We start from the raw sequence: 13135 nt of genomic DNA on the forward strand, positions 1-13135 counted from the left end.
GGAGGTTCCAAAGAGGATAGAGAGAGGCTGTTCTCAGTAGTGATGGATGGCAGAAAAAGGAGCAATGGTCTCAAGTTACTGTGGGAGAAGTCTAGGTTGGATATTAGGAAGAACTAATGTAGAAGAACATAATTTGTTGGACAAAAGTCAACATGGTTTCTGTAAAGGGAAATCCTGTCTTACTAATCTGTTAGAGTTCTTTGAAGGGGTTAACAAACATGCGGACAAAGGGGATCCAGTAGATATAGTATACTTGGATTTTCAGAAAGCCTTTGACAAGGTCCCTCACCAAAGGCTCTTGTGTAAATTACATGGCCATGGGATAAGAGGAAAGGTCCTTTCTTGGATTGAGAACTGGTTAAAAGACAGGAAACAAAGGGTAGGAATAAATGGTACATTTTCAGATTGGAGAGGGGTAACTAGTGGTGTCCCCCAAGGGTCAGTCCTGGGACCAATCCTTTTCAACTTATTCATAAATGATCTGGAGAAAGGGGTAAGCAGTGAGGTAGTGAAGTTTGCAGATGATACCAAACTGTTTAGGATAGTCAAGACAGAAGCAGACTGTGAGGGACTCCAAGAAGATCTCACCAAACTGAGTGATTGGGCAACAAAATGGCAAATGAAATTTAATGTGGATAAGTGTAAAGTAATGCACATCGGGAGAAATAACCCCAACTATACGTACAGTATGATGGGGGCTAATTTGGCTACGACAAATCAGGAAAGAGATCTTGGAGTTATCATGGACAGTTCTCTGAAAACTTCCACGCAGTGTGCACCGGCGGTCAAAAAGGCAAATAGGATGCTAGGAATTATTAGGAAAGGGATAGGAAATAAGACCCAGAATATCTTACTGCCCCTGTATAAAACTATGGTACGCCCACATCTTGAATACTGTGTACAGATGTGGTCTACTCACCTCAAAAAAGATATTTTGGCCTTGGAAAGGGTTCAGAAAAGGGCAACTAAAATGATTAGGGGTTTGGAACAGGTCCCATATGAGGAGAGGTTAAAGAGACTGGGACTTTTCAGTTTAGAAAAGAGGAGACTGAGGGGGGATATGATAGAGGTCTATAAAATCATGAGTGGTGTGGAGAGGGCCGATAAAGAAAAGTTATTTATTAGTTCCCTAAATAGAAGAACTAGAGGACACCAAATGAAATTAATGGGGAGCAGGTTTAAAACTAATAAAAGAAAGTTCTTCTTCACACAGCGTGTAGTCAACCTGTGGAACTCCTTGCCAGAGGAGGCTGTGAAGGCTAGGACTATAATAGAGTTTAAAGAGAAGCTAGATAATTTCATAGAGGTTAGGTCCATAAAAGGCTATTAGCCAGGGGATAAAATGGTGTCCTTGGCCTCTGTTTGTCAGAGTCTGGAGAGGGATGGCAGGAGACAAATCGCTTGATCATTGTCTTCGATACATCCTCTCTGGGGCACCTGGTGCTGGCCACTGTCAGCAGACAGGATACTGGGCTAGATGGACCTTTGGTCTGACCCAGTACGGCCATTCTTATGTTCTTATGTTCTAAGAACTAGGAAGGGGGTGAAGTACTGGAATGGGTTACCTAGTGTGGAAGAAAACAAGTCCTCACTCTGCATTTGTAAGCAACATGTCAGAGGCAGTTTATTTTGAGCAATTGGAAGGGAAGACTGTGGTTGAACTGGGGGTGGTGGTGGCCCCCCTTCCTTAGACAAATCTTCAAAATACAAGCAGTCTAAGACAAGTATATATACTCTCCCGTTACATACATCAACGGCTAACGGTTATCTCTCTGCCCACACAATTCCCTTATCTCAAGGTTCCTGCTGGAGTCAACATTCATACTTATCTCTAAAGCGAGGTGAAGAAAGCGTCCCTACAATTCTCGCTCTCACTTTGTTAGGCCTCAGGGTTAGCCTGTCTCTTGTTCTATTCCTACCAACCCTAAGATGGCTGCAAACAAAGCCATCATGTCAACTCCACTAGGAAATCCCCTAATCTCAATTTCAGATGCTTGTGGCTCATGCTCATTTGTAGCGATATCATATACTTCTATCTCCACTGATCCATCTGTTTTCCACTCAATTGTTCGCTCATATGAGATATTCTGAACCTTAAAGAATAAATTTTCCATACAATACTTAGCTAAAGCACTAAGGTGTGAAGGTCTTGGCTATTGGATTTCATCAGAATATATAGTATTGTCTACATTTGGATATGTTAAAGGGGTGGTAGTGGATATGGAGGAGAGGGTGAAGGCAGTGGCATCAAGGTGCTTTTGGTATTCCTTATCTGAAAGCCAGTTGGGGAGGGCAGTACATTCTGATGGTACCTGTCCGTAAGCACAGAGCCTAGATCCTGGAAGAAACCCAAACTACCACTCAACACCACATTCCCAAGATTGAACCCCACAAGTCCCTCCTTGCCAATGACAAGGTTGCTCAGGGTCCTTGGGTAATGCTTCCTTTACCTGTGGATAAAGAGACCTAAGACATTTCATTAATGCCTGGCAGTAATTAAGCATGGTATCATCCATTAAATGAATGTCCATTTGGGCAAGGGCCAGCGGGGGCGCTGCCGGTAGTCACATCAGGCATCCTGTCAGGATTTCATGAGGGCTGAGTCCAGTCTTCCACTTGGGGTTGGCCCTCATGCTCATTAATGCCAATGGAAGGGCATCTGGCCATTTCAAGTTTGTTTTTACACAGATCTTGGCCAGTTTACTTTTCAGAATCCCATTTTGATGCTCCACTGTCCCGGCAGACTGTGGGTGGTGGGGGCAGTGGAGGTTGTGTTGAATTTGCAAGGCTGCACATAACCCTTTTACAATTTGTCCAGTAAAAATGAGTACCACGATCACTGTTGATACCAACAGGTATACCAAACCTTGGTACAAAATCTTTTAGCAGGATTTTCACAACAGACTTGGCATCTGCCCTTCTGCAGGGGAAGGTTTCAACCTAACTGGAAAAAACATTAACCAATACTAATACATACTCATAATTATATTTGAATAAAATCAATCTGAATATTTACAAAGGGTCCCCAAAGAGGGGGGGTGCGATGCCTGCCTAACTTTAACAGCAGATTGTACATTGTTGGCAGTAGTGCTGGGCCACAGAAGCAAAATCTGGTGTACACCAGTCTCATTTTACTGCAGCAATCATCCCCCCTTTGCTCACGAGCAAAATAGGGCAAGAGTACCCTAGGCACAACCAGGCAGCCGTCCTGGGAGCGCCAAAGGTGATCAGGATGTAAAGTGCTCCCAGCAACACTCCAAAAACATTTTTCACCTTCAGGTAGCAGGGCAATTGGCTATTATTACAATGGTGAGGTTACTAGTTTCCCCATTGTTGTGGGCATCTTTACTTAAATATGCTGATGTCCCACTTGCCTGTGTTGTTTCAGTTACAGATTTCTTGTTATCTCTGGTCAAACCACTTTCATGGTTGGTGTGCAAGTTGCAAAGCTAAATATTTCTCTAATGTGGCAATTAAAGCAAAGCAAACCCAGTGGGGAGGAGGTTGGTACCCCACTTCCAGTCCTTTTCACATGATGCACTCCTTGCTCCCTTCCTCCAAGCTCCATAGGAGTAGCAGGAGCTGCAGCAGGAAGAGCCTTATAGTTACCTTCCTTTTTGTTCACTTATGGAGACATTGTTAACATTCTCCTAGCTTAAACAATTGCCAAACTATTATCCTTTCACTAAGTTTAGAGTTGCCAATTGATTGGGCCCAGTTATTAATTTTGTTTTTGTTTAAACTCATGCTTTAGCTTTACTTAAAATGTTCTTTCATTAAAAAAACCAATTTTCTACACACAACAACATTTGCAATACGTATACCACAATTAAGACACACAAGACAAACTTGTACAGAACACAAACTCATTATGTCATGACAGCAGAACCATGGGGTTTTTTTTCGGTTGCTCTTCAGCTGGTACCAGCGCTTTCTGATGGTCTGAAAGACAAAGAAAACATTTCTACCCCCGTGGGGGTGGCACATTATATTTTAGAATACTTTTCTTTTACAGATGTTCTTGCTAATTTTTGATCAGCCTGCTGTTACCCAATTATATACTTTTAATTTGCACACCAGCTTCAGAGGGTTTGGGTGAATTATTTCTTTGTTCAATTATTAAGTTAAAGGTGGCATGCCTCAGTTTCCCTCTTGTACCACAGACCAGGTGTTTAATGTGTGAAGCTTCAAATTATTCACGGGTGGCAACTGAGAGGTTTTACTGCTATAGTAATTTTCCTTAGCACAAGGTGTTTTCTAGTTACTATTTCAGCAAGCAAAAAGGTTTTCTTTTCCTGAAAAGAATCATATACAATGTTACAGGCTTAATTATTAGTGTTATGTTAATAATAATTATTATTTCAAATAGTTGTTTATAAATATCTTGTTTATATTTGGACAATTTATTTCAGGAGACGGTGGGTTTTATATTCCTTTGAAATAGCCAGGCAGCCTGCATTCACATACAACTTTGGATTTGAAGGCAAGCCAAAAAGTATTATCAACTCAGCCTTGAAAAGAGACACAGTGAAGTTCTAGGGCTTGGATTTTTTAAAATAATAATTTGTTTTCTTAGAGAGTGAATTTAATCTTAAGGGTTGAATGCCCTGGGACAAGCAACACTAATCAATTTGTGCTTTGTCTGTTTGCAATTTTAAGTGAGAGGGCATTATCCAAACTAAATAAAATCAATTCATTTGAAACCTACAAAGCAGATTTACAATGTATAGATTTCATTTTTTTATGAAGTTAGCCAGTTAAATGTCAATAAGATTCCTTATTTCCCCTTTAGTAGATTTAGCAAAAGTGTCTGTAGCCAAATATTTAAATTGATTGTTTCTTTTGCCTGGATTATTGAAAGAGGCTGCAAGAAACAAGGAGTTGTTTTTAAAGCAGGTTTTTTCCTCACACATTACAACAATTGCTTAATTCCTTCCATACTCCCATGGAGTCAACCTTTCACCTTTGCATACCCTTAATCACTTGCTTTGTTCCTCAAATGAAAAATTCTCATTCCTGTTAATTTAACTTTCTAATGACTGTATTACTGCTTTCCTTATTCCTTCTACTTTGCCCATAGGGCTCCAAACCGCTTACCCTCTTTTAACATGCTTTTTCCTTCTTATGGTCTGTCTTGATTCCTGCTAAATGGCTTTTTCCAATTACACTGGTGCTGTCCATTATTAATTTAGTGAGAAGGGTGGGCTTTTCAATTAGCCTCCACAGCTTCTGGTTCCTTTCATTGGGTAAATTCAAATGTTTATTAAGAAAGTCAGCTAATAATACTTTTTAAACTTCTTAGTACAGGGTTTTTCGTAACAGCCAAGCTGCAGCAGGCATGATCTATGCTGCTGGCTCTGGGGTGGATCACTCCCTTATGCTCTGTAAGGAGATGTATGCCGCAGAATGTGTCTCCTTGTTAGGGCACATTTGGCTTCCAGTGATTACAATTTCAAATTCGATTTCTACCGGTTGACTTAGGGTGGCTTTTAATTTACCTCCTCCCACGCCCTCAAGCCAAACATAACAGCGTGTGAAGGGAAGGTTTTGGCTGTTTATTAATATTTTGCCTGGCCAGTCCCCACTCATGTGTTAAAAAACATCCTTGGGTTGCCTGCGGTTCCAGCCAGAGAGGCTGCTGTTATCTATTTGCTAGCAAGGAGCTTGTGAATCTCCTGGAGTTGCTTGGCAGCTTTCTCCTGCTTCTGTGTGCTGTTCTGCGTGTCCTATGTGCTAGGGGCATTCTTGCTCGGCCATTGTCCTGCCTTACCCCCTCCGGGGTAGAAGCATTCTTTTTTAGTGTGCCTGGAGGTCCTAGGACCATAATACATGTACATGTAGTACACAGGGGTGCCCTTTGACAGTGTGGGGGTATTCTTAGACTTACCCCCACCCATTTTCAGTTACACAAGGGAGTCCTGTCTGCTCAGAGGCTCATAAGAAACTATTTTCACACACTCCAAAGAAGGGGTCTGCTGGGTCTTGAGATGCAGACCTTATCAGCAGCTCATTAAATAAGGAGAGTCAATTTCTCATATATATCCGCTGGGTCACGAGGTTTGGCTGACCCCTCCTTGAGTTCAGGATTCCCTCATAAGGTAGCCTTCGTGCGGCTGGAGTCAGCTTAAGTCTCAGACCTGGTCAGCGGCATTCACTCCTCACTCATCACATTCATACTCATTCATTCCCCATATCTAGATGCATCTTCTTTAACCATAACCTTAATTCCTTATGTCCAGACTTAATACAACCTTTCCCTTATTTGAGGGCAGCAAAAGTTCCTCAGCACCGCTTTGCGTCTGACCGTGTTGCAGATTCAATAAGTTCAGATGGCGTGAACCCAAAAGGAACAGACAGCCCCATGGGCAGTCCTCCGACACCCTAGTAGAGATTTCAAAAGGTCTCTTACCTCTTGTTTTGCACCTTGGGGCTCGAAGGGGGACGATCCATAGTAATTCTGCTGTCTCAGCCGGGCATTACCATCCAAGTCACGGTACCAAATTGTGGAATAAAACGAGTCCTCACTCTGCGTTTGTAAGCAACAAGTCAGAGGCAGTTTATTTCTAGCAATTACAAGGGAAGACTGCGGTTGGACTGGGTGGGGGGTGGCTCCCCTTCCTTAGACAGATCTTCAAAATACAAGCAGTATAAGACAAGTATATAGACTCTCCCATTATATACATCAACAGCTAACAGTTATCTTTCTGCCCACACAGTTTCCTTCAGATGCTACCTTATCTCAAGGTTCCTGCTGGAGTCACCATTCCATCCTTATCGCTAAAGCGAGGCGAAGAAAGCATCTCTTACAATTCTCACTCTCGCTTTGTTAGGCCTCAGGGCTAGCCTGTCTCTTGCTCTATTCCTACCAACTCTAAGATGGCTGCACACAAATCCCCTTTTTCCCTTTCCCTGCTTCTATACAAGGAAGGTGGTAGAATTTCCATCCCAAGACGTTTTTAAGTCCCAGCTTGACAAAGCCCTGGCTGGGATGATTTAGTTGGGGTTGGTCCTGCTTTGGGCAGGGGAGCTGGACTTGATGACCTCCTGAGGTCTCTTCCAGCCCTAGGATTCTAAAAGCAGGTATGTCTATGCAAATATATTCTGCTCCTCCAGTTTGTCACTTGAGGGTAGAGAAGAGCTCATTCAGACCACTGCTTCCATTACACCAGCTTTGATGTGCCTGGCTGATACCAAGGCTTAAAAGTAACATTGATAGAAATGGTTTTAAAAAAAGCCATAGCTGTAAACCTAGGCTATAATGAGGGGAACAGCTGGGAATTGCCCTTAAATTCTCATTAAGATGTTAGGGAGCATAAAGGTACAGGAACTCCCTGCAAAACCCACTGGGACAAAGTCGAATTAAGATACGCAACTTCAGCTACATTAATAGCATAGTTGAAGTAGCTCACCTCGACTTTTGGTGCTGTCTACACTGCAGGAAGTCGAAGGAAGAACACTCATTCTTTGACTTCCCTTACTCCTTGTGAGGGTTACCAGCATCGACTGAAATGCCCCTCTCACTTTGAATTAGCTGTGTTAACTAGACCCATTAATTCGTACCCTGGAAGATCAACAGTGGCAGCTTCGATCTTCCTCTGTAGTGTAGCTGTACCCTTTACAGGCTGTTGTAGGGTTCTCTACCTTCATTTCCCCTGACTGGCAGTCAAGGCAAGGAGAAAGCAGCGGGTTGTGCCCACGAAAGCTCATGATGCCATCTACATTTTTTGTTAGCCTCCAAGGAGCTGCAGAATCATTCAGTTTTTTTTTAAGTCTTAACAAAACAGTATGTCCTCTTTGTACCGCACAAGAGCAGTGATGCCAAACAGTTCAGAAACTCTTCACCACAAACTCTGATTTGGAGCCACCATATTTAATGTCCATAATACCCAGTCTCGTAGATCCTGAAAGAATGTTGCCTGCCTCCATGACTTTTATTTCCTCTCTTCCTGTGTATATAGCCGGAGGTAAGATGGGGTGAACCTCCTCGATTACACCCCAGGGTCTCTCAGCTATAGACTGTAGCCTGTCCCTTAAACCAGTGGCATACTACTTCAGTCAGCCGTAATCAGTGGACTGAACAATTATGAAACAATGTTGCTAACAAAAATTGCCATGCTGTTATGCAGGAGGGTGTATATCCTCTCAGCTGATCATACGAAACAGGCCCCTTAGGTGCAAAAAGCTGCATTTTGACAAATGATACAAAGTTTAAAATAAAAAGCAGTTTTGAGATTTTGATGCTGATAAGAATTTTCATTTTCAGAGCAGATCTTTCATTGTTTTCCAATAGTCCAGTGCTTGCTTCTTGATTTTTCAGAAATTGATGCTGACTTTGTGCACACTTTCTTGTGCCTGCACCAACTGTGCAGTGAAAAATTGCTGATGCATTTTATTGCACTTAGCTAACTACTGGATTGCAACTATAAATAATTATTAATCATTTAGCATCCAGAGTGGGCTAGTGCTTACCTGACAGGTTAGAGTCCCATTCCTGCCCTGAAGATTTTACAATCTGAAAACCAGTAAAGACAAACAAAAAAGAAACAGGTGGAGAGGAGAACTGGAATTGCAGATTCCTGTGTTTACATTGGTGTCTCAGTATGTTTTATAGTGTGTGGTATTTAAAGTTTGGGACTTTCAAGGTATTTTATGAGAATTAGTCCTAATTTTGAATTTCAGTGGGATTTGAGTGGCCAGTTCCCGGTATCCTTTAAAAATCCCATTCTTAAATGCTCTCAGTGTTTGTATCTCCCACAGTTATTTGAGGATGCCAAAGCAGAGGATGCATTGAGGTCCACACAAAAATCTTGGCCTTCATTTTATGTTATATTAAGAATGACCTTCACTACAGAAGGAAACTTTTATTTTGTTATTTTAAAATATCTGAGTAAGTCTAGTAAGGCTAATCTGAATATGATTACACAGACTCAGTTTTTTCCATGTACTTTCACATTTCAAACTTTCTTTCAAAGCCTGTAATTATTACTACTCTAATTATACTGCCATTTAAATACCTTTATATCAATTTTAGAATAATCAGGTACATGAATATGAAGTACTTTCTTTATGATACTATTTTCCTCAATACCTGACCCTGTAGAGAGAAAAATGGTCTCCACCATGTTATTACAATTACAGCAAGAGACAATAGCTCAGTGAATGATATAAACCTCTGAACACTGTACTTTAGAAAATCATTGGCTTCCTTAGTGCTTCCCCCCCCCCCCCCCCAGGCAAAAGCTAGCATATTGCTTGAGGGGATATAAATGTGACATCAGTGAAAAGTCCAACAAACAAACCCAGAACTTTCAAATAGCACTGGTTGGGAACTTTCAGACAAAGAGGGGTGGTGGTGGTGGTGTTTGTTTTTTGGAAAATGTCAGTTTATCAAAATAAATTTTGTATGAAAACATGTAAAAGTCAGTGAAAGATGGGACTGGTGGGAAAAAGGCAAAGAGTGTGTGAGAGAGGCTAATGGTGTGTGGGTAATTTAGGTTCAAGTCTGTGTTCTGACTTATTTGGTGTTCTAACTACTGGATCATAGAGTCACTGTGAAACCCTGGGTCAGGTTAGCATCAGTCTATTCATGTAATTTTATTTGCTTATCTAATTCAACTGAACTATTCCATCCTATTTAACTTTCTTCAACGGGTATAATATTACTGTGCATTCTCAACTATGTTTTAATCCAGATTGTTTTTCACTGATGCAGGAAATTACCCCTACACATTTTTTACAGGTGTCATGGAGACATAGGAAGACTTCATGCATTACAGATGATATATAAAAAAGTGCACTTACATTTGGGTCTTCTGATTAAAGGCAAAAGTATAAGGTATGCATTTCTTAATTGCATTCAGGGCTTGCTTTCATCTTATCACATAATGTTCATGGAGTATATTTACAGTTACTGAATGCTGCAGCTTCTTAAGCATTTAATCATTCCTAAAGTAATTTTATTGCCTTCCGTTTCTCCAACATTTTCCATAAATAGATCTATATATAATACTCCGTACAGGCCACATCTTCAGCTGGTATAAATAGGTGTAGCTCCATTGAAGTCAATGCACCTGTATTAATTTACACATACTGTGGGAGAGCCAATACTTTGGGGGTGTCAAATAAAGAGCCTGATTGTGTGGACTATTTATTGACCAAACTCTTTTATTTCTTCAAGCAATTATTAAAATGAAAAACAACTGGTAGAGACTAATACTAAATGTCTTACCTATATTGCATCAGGCTGATAGACAGACTCTGCAGTATCTGTTTTCTTGTGTAACCATCATCATATTAACGTTCCAGGGACCTGCTGGCTGCGTCTAGATTGGCATGATTTTCCGGAAATGCTTTTAATGGAAAAGTTTTCCATTAAAAGCATTTTCGGAACAGAGCATCTAGATTGGCACGGACGCTTTTCCGCAAAAGCACTTTTTGCGGAAAAGCGTCCGTGCCAATCTAGACACGCTTTTCCGCAAAAAAGCCCCGATCGCCATTTTTGCAATTGGGGCTTTTTTGCAGAAAACAAATCTGAGCTGTCTACACTGGCCCTTTTGCGCAAAAGCTATGTGCAAAAGGGACTTTTGCCCGAACGGGAGCAGAATAGTATTTCCGCAAGAAGCACTGATTTCTTACAGTAGGAAGTCAGTGCTTTTGCGGAAATTCAAGCGGCCAGTGTAGACAGCTGGCAAGTTTTTCCGGAAAAGCGGCTGATTTTCCGGAAAAACTGGCCAGTCTAGACACAGCCAGCTCTGTTTCTTGCTCTTTTGTCTTTCAGTACAAAGGGAGAAATCCTAGCCCTATTCAAGTCATGGGGTATATCTACACTACCCCACTAGTTCGAACTAGGGGAGTTAATGTAGTCATACGGAGTTGCAAATGAAGCCCGGGATTTGAATTTCCCGGGCTTCATTTGCATGATCCTGGCCGGTGCCATTTTTAAATGCCGGCTAGTTCGGACTGCGTGCCACGCGGCTACACGCGGCATGAACTAGCTAGTTTGGATTAATCTTCCACGAGGCGTACAGCTAGTTCGGATTAGGAAGCCTAATCCGAACTAGCTAGTTCGTGCCGCGTGTAGCCGCGCGGCACGGAGTCCAAACTAGCCGGCATTTAAAAATGGCGCCGGCCGGGATCATGCAAATGAAGCTCGGGAAATTCAAATCCCGGGCTTCATTTGCAACTCCGTATGTAGTGTAGACATACCCATGGGGAATTTGCTCATTAATGCTAACAGAGTAAGAATTTCACCAAAAGTCTGCATGGAGAAATATGAAAAAATATCCAGAAAGTGAATTATTAACACTTCATTCAGAACTTTGTCATCTCCTGATTGGCAAATACATTCCCTGGGGGAAAAAAAGTGTTTTTCTACAGACAGAAACATTCACCTGAGCTGAGCCCAAATAATGGTGGTCATAGTTTTCATGGTCATGGTGCCTGTCATCCAAGGATCTTAGTTTTGAGCTCTTTGCACCTGTCTTCTCATAAGAGCAAAGTGTTATTGAAGCAGTCTCCTAAGTGCCCTAATTATGCCAGCTGGTACACTTTGAGTGAGAGAACATATACAATGCTTCTTATACCAGCAGTAAATTGTTCATCAGTGACTTCCTAGGAAAGAGAATGATAGGATTACAAAGTTAGAAAGGATCACAAGGGTCAGCTAGTCTACCTTCCTGTCAGAATGCAGAATAACAGTCATATTCTGGAGTTAACAAGCAAAATCGGTTGTTACCTTATCTGCTTTTTTAAACGGAAGTTGAGATATACCATTTATATACATACTCTCTCTTGCTTGTTCTCTCACAGGTTTGTTTCTCAGGTAACAAGCTCCTGTCACAGCTCCTTCCCCTTTGCCTAGCATTGGCCATGCTCCTTGCCTACTGCCTGGCCCTCCAAGACCTTTGCAATTTCATCTACACATCTTTATTCTTGCAGGAATTCTGCAGTTTATAGATATAAAGTTGCCATAGTGCTGAAGAGAGAGTCTTCAATGCCTATCAATATGCTCATAGCAAGTGCTGGATTTCAGTGACTACGTCTAGACCGGCAAGTTTTTCTGCAAAAGCGGCCGCTTTTGTGGAAAAACTTGCCAGCTGTCTACACTGGCCACTTGAATTTGCGCAAGAACACTGACGTTCTGATGTAAGATTGTCAGTGTTCTTCCGCAAATACCATGATGCTCCCATTCAGGAAAAAGCCCTTTTGCGCAAATGTATTTGCACAAGAGGGCCAGTGTAGACAGCTCAAGACTGTTTTGCGCAAAAAAGCCCCGATGGCAAAAATGGCGATCGGGGCTTTCTTGCGCAAAACTGCGTCTAGATTGGCACAGACGCTTTTCTGCAAAAAGTGCTTTTGCACAAAAGCATCCGTGCCAATCTAGACCCTCTTTTCCGCAAATGCTTTTAACGGAAAAACTTTTCCGTTAAAAGCATTTGCGGAAAATCATGCCAGTCTAGATGTAGCCAGTATGTCTTAAATATAGAACATTCACAATCAATCTGAAAACTAGTCTACGATTTTAAATGGTTGATATTTTTGCTGCTGTGGTCTTCCTCATGCAGCTAGTGCCACTGAAATCGATGGCATTGCTAAAGATCAGGACACTTGTGGCAGCACGGCAATTTCAACATTTCAAATGGAAATGTTTATGGTTGCAGATTCAGCGTGATGCACGGATGAAAGGATATTTGGGGCCTTAATAATAACTAGAATTAGCATGGGAAACAAAGCACAGCAAACAGGTAGAATTTGCAGAGGTGCATAGCTAGGCATGGGAGTGTATTTTTAATGCTTGCTTGAACATGCAGGTATCTGTGGTCCTACTGGCACTTGCTGTGATCTTGAGGACTAGCCTGCACCCAACAGCTGTTGAGTTGTGCTGCTTCAGGAGCCAAGCAGGGACTGAATGGTGACATAGCCAGGAACCTGTGTAATCTCGGCTTCTTCCTCAATGCTCCAGGTAAAATAAATGGTATAAGCTTGTTTCCTGGCATAGGTTACTCTCCATCCCCAACCTCCACCTCCATTTCCTGCCTAGTTGAGCTGCACTAGCTGGCACATTAAGGGAAGGAAGGAAGAACAATGTTGTGACCACTCTCCATGCCTGCCTGCTAACTCCTGACCCACCTGGGTA

At 41.9% G+C, this 13135-nt stretch overlaps 1 long non-coding RNA gene across 1 annotated transcript in view; it reads right to left on the minus strand.

Annotated features, from left to right (window-relative positions):
- The window catches only part of LOC102458077 (uncharacterized), a 48622-nt gene extending 41959 nt beyond the window's left edge, over positions 1-6663 (minus strand). The window contains exon 1 of the long non-coding RNA XR_332734.4: positions 6410-6663. This is a non-coding gene — a long non-coding RNA (uncharacterized LOC102458077). The remainder of the gene's footprint in view (positions 1-6409) is intronic.
- Positions 6664-13135: the final 6472 nt, after the last annotated feature.

The sequence above is a fragment of the Pelodiscus sinensis genome, chromosome 3, assembly GCF_049634645.1.
Source record: "Pelodiscus sinensis isolate JC-2024 chromosome 3, ASM4963464v1, whole genome shotgun sequence".
Taxonomy (NCBI): domain Eukaryota; kingdom Metazoa; phylum Chordata; order Testudines; family Trionychidae; genus Pelodiscus; species Pelodiscus sinensis.